The sequence below is a fragment of the Macrotis lagotis genome, chromosome 2, assembly GCF_037893015.1.
Source record: "Macrotis lagotis isolate mMagLag1 chromosome 2, bilby.v1.9.chrom.fasta, whole genome shotgun sequence".
Taxonomy (NCBI): Eukaryota; Metazoa; Chordata; class Mammalia; order Peramelemorphia; family Peramelidae; genus Macrotis; species Macrotis lagotis.
The window spans coordinates 18,575,016-18,581,214 of NC_133659.1; the positions used below are offsets into that span (position 1 = coordinate 18,575,016).

General features: G+C 40.0%; 1 pseudogene; it reads left to right on the top strand.

Annotated features, from left to right (window-relative positions):
- Positions 1-2,031, top strand: part of LOC141512396 (cytochrome P450 2J2-like) — a 46,921-nt pseudogene extending 44,890 nt beyond the window's left edge.
- The last annotated feature ends 4,168 nt before the right edge of the window (positions 2,032-6,199 follow it).

Genomic DNA, 6,199 nt, shown 5'->3' on the forward strand with positions numbered 1-6,199 from the left:
GGCAGCTAGGTAGTCCAAAGGATTAGGTGCTGATCTTTTTTTTTTTTTTGCAAGGCAGTGGGGTTAAGTGACTTGCCCAAGGTCACACAGCTAGGTAATTATTAAGTATCTGAGGCCAGGTTTAGGTCCTTCAGACTCCAGGAACAGTGCTCTATCCACTGGGCCATAACCACCCCAGGTGCTGATCTTGTCCTCAGATGCTTATTATACAGCTTCTAAGAATCAAGAATAAAATTTTAAGTGAGGGCTTTGAGATTCCAGGTTCAACACTCTCTTCCCTGAACCCATCTGGCTTAAATTTGGAAAGGGAACCTGTTTTTCCTCAGGCTAAACAGAAGCAGATCTTAGATCCAAGTTTCTCCTTTCACAGATGAGGAAACTTGGGCCCCCTCAAGTTGAGACTTATCCAATGTCACCTGGGTGAGATGCATACAAGGTAGGATCTGAACCCAGGTCCTCTGTCCACAGAAGCAGTATTTCACCTGTACCAAGTCTCTGAGGTCAGCAGCAGCTTGGTATGGTAGCTTTGGTGCCTGACAAGGAGCAAGGAAGTCTTGGGTTCAAATTCCACCTCTGATTTTTATAAGCATAGTAACTGTAGACACTGAAGGGTCTTAAACCCCCTCCCAATGCTGGGATTCAGATCCAAGCCATGGAGACTCCCTATCACAAACCACTGCCTGTGCTGAGCATTAGTGGGTTCACTGTTTGTGATCTCCTTGCCTTTCAGGTAAGAGAGCCTGCCTGGGAGAACAGCTGGCCCGGACTTAACTCTTCCTCTTCTTCACTTGCCTGCTGCAGAAGTTCACCTTCCAGCACCCCCCAAACACCCAGCTGAGCCTGGACTTCCGAGCTGGTATCACTTTCTCTCCTGCCTCCTATCAAATCTGTGCCCTTCCTCGAGACATGTAGGCCAAGCCAGGTCTGTTCTTCCAGGGAGCACAGAGAAGGACATGAAACCATCCTCATCCTCCACAGTCACCCACCTTGTCTTTTGGAATTTAGATGGGAGAAAGGGAGAGGGAGAGGGAGAGGGAGAGAGGGAGAGGGAGAGAGAGGAAAGCAGTGTAGCAGTATCCTAATTTGAACTTTGCTTCTTAGAGAAAGGGAAGATATTATTGTCACTCACTGGACTCCTCACTGGATTTGGAGTCCAAGGACCTGGGTTCAAATTCCTGTCCTACCATCTACCAGCTGAGTGACCTTGGGCAAGTCACTTGAACCTCTGCCTCAGTTTCATCATCTGAAATGTGGAGTTCAATCTCTAAGGACCTCCAGCTCTAAATCTAGAACCCTCTGATTCTATGAACAGAGGACTGCTGCTTTTCCTCCTCTACCTCAATCAGTGAAGCTAGAATATTTTTTGTTTGCTTAATTATTGTGTTCTCTCCAGTTTTTATCACTTTTACAATGAGAATGATTTGAGGGAAGGCGTAAGAGAGTTTACATGAGTTAAAGAAGGTATCCATAGGTCGATGAGAATATTCCTTAGGAAATATTATAGTTTGGAAGCTCCATATGAGCAGAGATCATTTTCTTATTCTTTCAGACAAAAATCCAAAAGCCCAGGGCCTAGCTCAGTTGATATTCACTTACTATTTCATCACTAAATCACTCACTTTGCTGTGACTTTCACATTGTGAAATATTTATCCATCAACTGATGAGCTGGGTCCCTCATACCTATTGAAAGCTGTTTTATAGATGATATATCATGATCATTTCACTATTAATTATACTCACATGGGCCTATACCTTAAGCACCGCTAATGTGTTCAAAAAACTCTCCATTGCCACAATCCCCTGTTCATATCAGAGATGTTTATGCATGGTAGATTTCTATGACGTTAATGGCAATTAGCCCAACCAATCAGAAAAATCAAATGCCCATATGAATCAACGAGATCAACGTTCTTCATTTATTGTCTACATTCTTCCTTTTAATGCTCATTCATTATATTTATAAATGTTCTGTGAATTTTACCAAATGAGGTGGTCTCAGACTCATTTTGCTGATAAATTTCTAGGCATTGCTAATAAACAAATAATACTTAGAACTATTTTGATTTTGTGTGTCCTATTTGCAGATTTTAACCCTATTCATCTTAGCTGAGTAGGGAGAGGCCTGCTTTCCAAAAGGGGAAAATTTGAAAAGGAGTTTAGTAAAGGAAAGGCTGAAAATTAAAAAAAAATAAAAATTATATTTCCTGTGAAAAGAGACGGTGATAGCAACCTGTCCGTTTTAAGAGCAGAACCAACAATCTCAATCCAAACTGGTTCCATATTACTGTGAATGCTTATTCCGTTCATTTCATTTTAGTTCAGTTCAGCAAATAGAATTAAATTCTGCAAGCACAGTAGAATTGTGCCAGTGTTGTGATGGAAACACAGCATCAAAATTTAAAAGAAAGTAGAAAACAGTTGATGGTTTTGTATAACAGTAACATTCCTTAGACAGCTGTCTACAAAGGAAGCTCCGTTTTTCCTGGAGGCTTCCCTAGAGGATCATTTGGGAAATAAAAGAAGATCTTGGAAGTTCCATTTTGCTCTACTTTTGCTTAAACTTAAGAAAGCATTAATTTTTACTAATCCTTAATTTCTGTTTCTGCCCTTGTTACACAAGCCAAGCTAGGGAAGAGCTACAATCACACAGCACAGAGGAAGTTGACCCAGCTAGCACAGGTTCCTTCACCTACAGAATTATTCATTTTTTCAATAAAGCAAACAGCTATTTGAGCCTCTTCACCTATTACTATACAAAATGCTGGGGATAAAAATCAGGCCAACAATCATTTAATAAGCACTTACTATGTACCAGGTACTATGTGATGTACTGGGAAACAGGATTCCTGTCTTCAAAGAGCTTACATTCTAAAGGGGGAAACAATATGGTAACCACTAGATCTATTCAAAATACACACATGGGGGTAGAGAGGGTGAGGGGTTGAGAACCTAGGTAACATGGATGGTGACACCCTCAACAGTAACAGGGAAGGTAGGAAGGGATGAAGGGTTTTTTTTTTAAGAAAATATAATGGTACCATTTTGTATGAGTTAAAACCAACTTCTATCTATCTAGGGTTATTCAGTTTGAGATCTTCATCAGGCCATTGGAGGTATGTAACAAGAAGTCAAGAAAGTGATCAGGGTTGAATAAAAAGATTTCAAAACCAACAATTTAGAGATGATCATTGAATCCCTTGGAACCAAAGAGATCAACAAGTGAAATAGTAAAGCAAGAAAAAAGAAACAGCTTCAGGATAAGAGTAATTGTCTGTGCCTGGGCATTGTCTCTCTTTATTTTCTATGGTAATGTTCAGATTAGATTCAGATCAGGTTCAAATGTGCTTTTACATACATATACATTACTATAGCAATGAAATCACAGACATGCTACAGACCTCGTGAGATCCTTCTGCTTAGAAATATATTTCACTGCCAAAGACTTTGGGGGAGTTCCTGTCAGGTTCTGGAAGCCAGAAGTTTAAGAAAGATCAAACAGTAGATAGCCATATTTTCCCTTTACATGATATATTACTTCATCTTATATGTATATATATATATATTGCTTCATATAGTATATTTTGCATTTTAATTTACCATACCTAGTGATCACAAATAGTAGCTTTATAAAATCATTGATCATTGAACTGGAAGATACCTTGGAGATATTTCTTCCAACTCCCTCACTTTATATGTGAAATTGTGGAGGCAAAAAGAGATTAATTTACTTCAAAACCAAAAAATGGAGGGGTATACATTTAAAGCCCAAAGAATTTCAGAAGCCATATAGGCCAATTTCTTTGTTTTACAGATAAGGAAATTGAACTTAACTGGGTTAGGTGACTTACTCAGAATCACACAGCTCATATGTATCTCAGGTCAGATTTGAACTCACAAAGATAACTCTTCCTGACTCTAGGTGAAGCCACCTTGCCATAGATCACAGAAGTATTAAATGTTAGAGGGAAAACTCAAAAGAATTTTGATTTAAATATTGCTTCAAAATATGCTATGCAACTTTTCTGTATCTCAATTTCCTCATTTCTGGAAAAAAGATGATTTAATATAATGACCTCTAAGATCTCTTCTATCTTTTTTTTAGGTTTTTGCAAGGCAATGGGCTTAAGTGGCTTGCCTAAGGCCACACAGCTAGGTAATTATTAAGTGTCTGAGGCCAAATTTGAACTCAGGTACTCCTGACTCCAGGGCCCATGGTCTATCCATCGAACCACCTAGCTGCCCCTTCTTTTATCTTTAAATCTACTATTTCCCTAAGGATCTTTCCAAAAACCTCTGTTTTTACATTAAAAAAATAATTTTTTCAAGAAGATGGTAATTGAGAATTAGTGAAAATGAGAGTTTTTCAGAAAAGTAATAAGGCAACATACTATAACTGGAAAAAATAAACATTTTATGGGAGTCTGCGGCCCATATAGCCATTCAATCAATCCGAAAGGTTCTGAGAGAGAACATCCATAGTTTGTTTTATAACTTAATGTTTGATAGCTTGATGTGTCCTAGGGAGTTTCTGTCAAGTTAAGCTCATTATAAAAGAGAAAGACACACAACAATCAAACTGTCAGGCTTTCCCAACTACGATATCCATTTTCTAAGGAAAAAGAGGGGGAAAAAAGCAAGTTTTTGGTTTCTGCTCTTTCAAACTGTGGCCAATTCCTAGTAAATTATTCAAATTCTCATTGGGAAGATGAATCAGAGTGTGGAGATTGGAGACAGGTAGACCCACCAGCAGGCTATTGTAATAATGCAGGTGAGTTTAAGTGATAAGGGTAGCAGGGAAAGAGGAGAGAAAAAGGAACATTTGAGAGATGCTCCACAGTTGAAGTCAACAACCCTTGACCCCATATTGGATGTATAAGGGAAAAGATAATAAGGAATCCAGGATAGTCCCTAGGTTATGAGGATTGACAATGACATGAAAATTAAGAGAGGTGTCAATGTTTAGAGGGAAATGAGAGAGGGAGAAAAATGTAGAAATCAAAATCTTGGAAAAAATGAATGTTGAAAACTGTCTTTACATATATTTGGAAAATACTTTGAAATAAGATAAAGCAAGTAATGAAAAGGAGTGAGATTAAACGTAAGTGAAAAGTGGAAACAATCTTCTGGAGGAGACAGGATGAGCTGGGGTCTCTTAAACAAGTATAAAGGGTCCATCGTGGTCAGGGGAATGGCCATTTCTTTATGTGAGACCAGATAAGTGCATCTTTCCTCATCTGTAAAATCAGACTAATAATAGCACCTACATCATACAATATTATGCAAATAAAATGAGAAAATTGATGTTAAGCCATTTGTAAACCTTAAACCACCATATAAATATTAGCTATTGAGAAATGCTTGTTGAGTGATTAACTGCCAAATGGATTGATGAAATCAAAGGAGTTACAGGACAAGAGAATCTCCAAGTTGGAAGCAACCTCAGAGGCACCTAGTGAGTAGTCAGTCCTAAGCCTAAACCCCTTAAGTTCCTCTAATTGTTCTGTTGTTTGTTTGTTTGTTTAGTTTTTACAAGGCAATAGGCCTAAGTGACCTGCCCAAGGCCACACAGCTGGGCAATTATTTATGTGTCTGAGACTGTATTTGAACTCAGGTCCACCTGACTCCGGGCCAATCCTCTATCCACTGTGCCACCTAGCTGCCCTATTCTAATTATTCTAATAAAGTTGACATGATTTTCTCCCACTGAAGGTCACAGGCCTAGTGAAATCTCTCCACACAACCTCAGGGCTTACTGGATCCCAGGCATAGAGTTTTCTGCATTTGTTCCCAAGCCCATTTGGAGACAGATGAGGGCTGACAAGGCAGCTGAGCTGGGTGCCAATGAAGGATGTGGAACTTATAAATAGCTGTGGGACTCGGGAACATTCCTGGCCCCCCTCGACCTCAGTTTTCCTCTCTCCTAAACAAGGGGACATCCTTCTGGGTCCCTTTTGGCCTCAAAGTTCCGGCCCTGTGATTTGGGCCCCATTGGGAGGGGCTATCTGTGGGCGGACCTTCCCAGGCTGTTCTGACCTTGTTCTCTCTCTGGTTCCCAGCAAGAAGCAGTCTTCTTTTGGGGGTGGGCAGGATTGCTTCCAGGAGGCAGGCCCTGGCAGAAAACAGAAGGCTGGCTGACAGAGGAGAGGCTGACATTTCCTGTAGCGCACCCTATATAGACAGCCCGGGCAGCAGTTCCG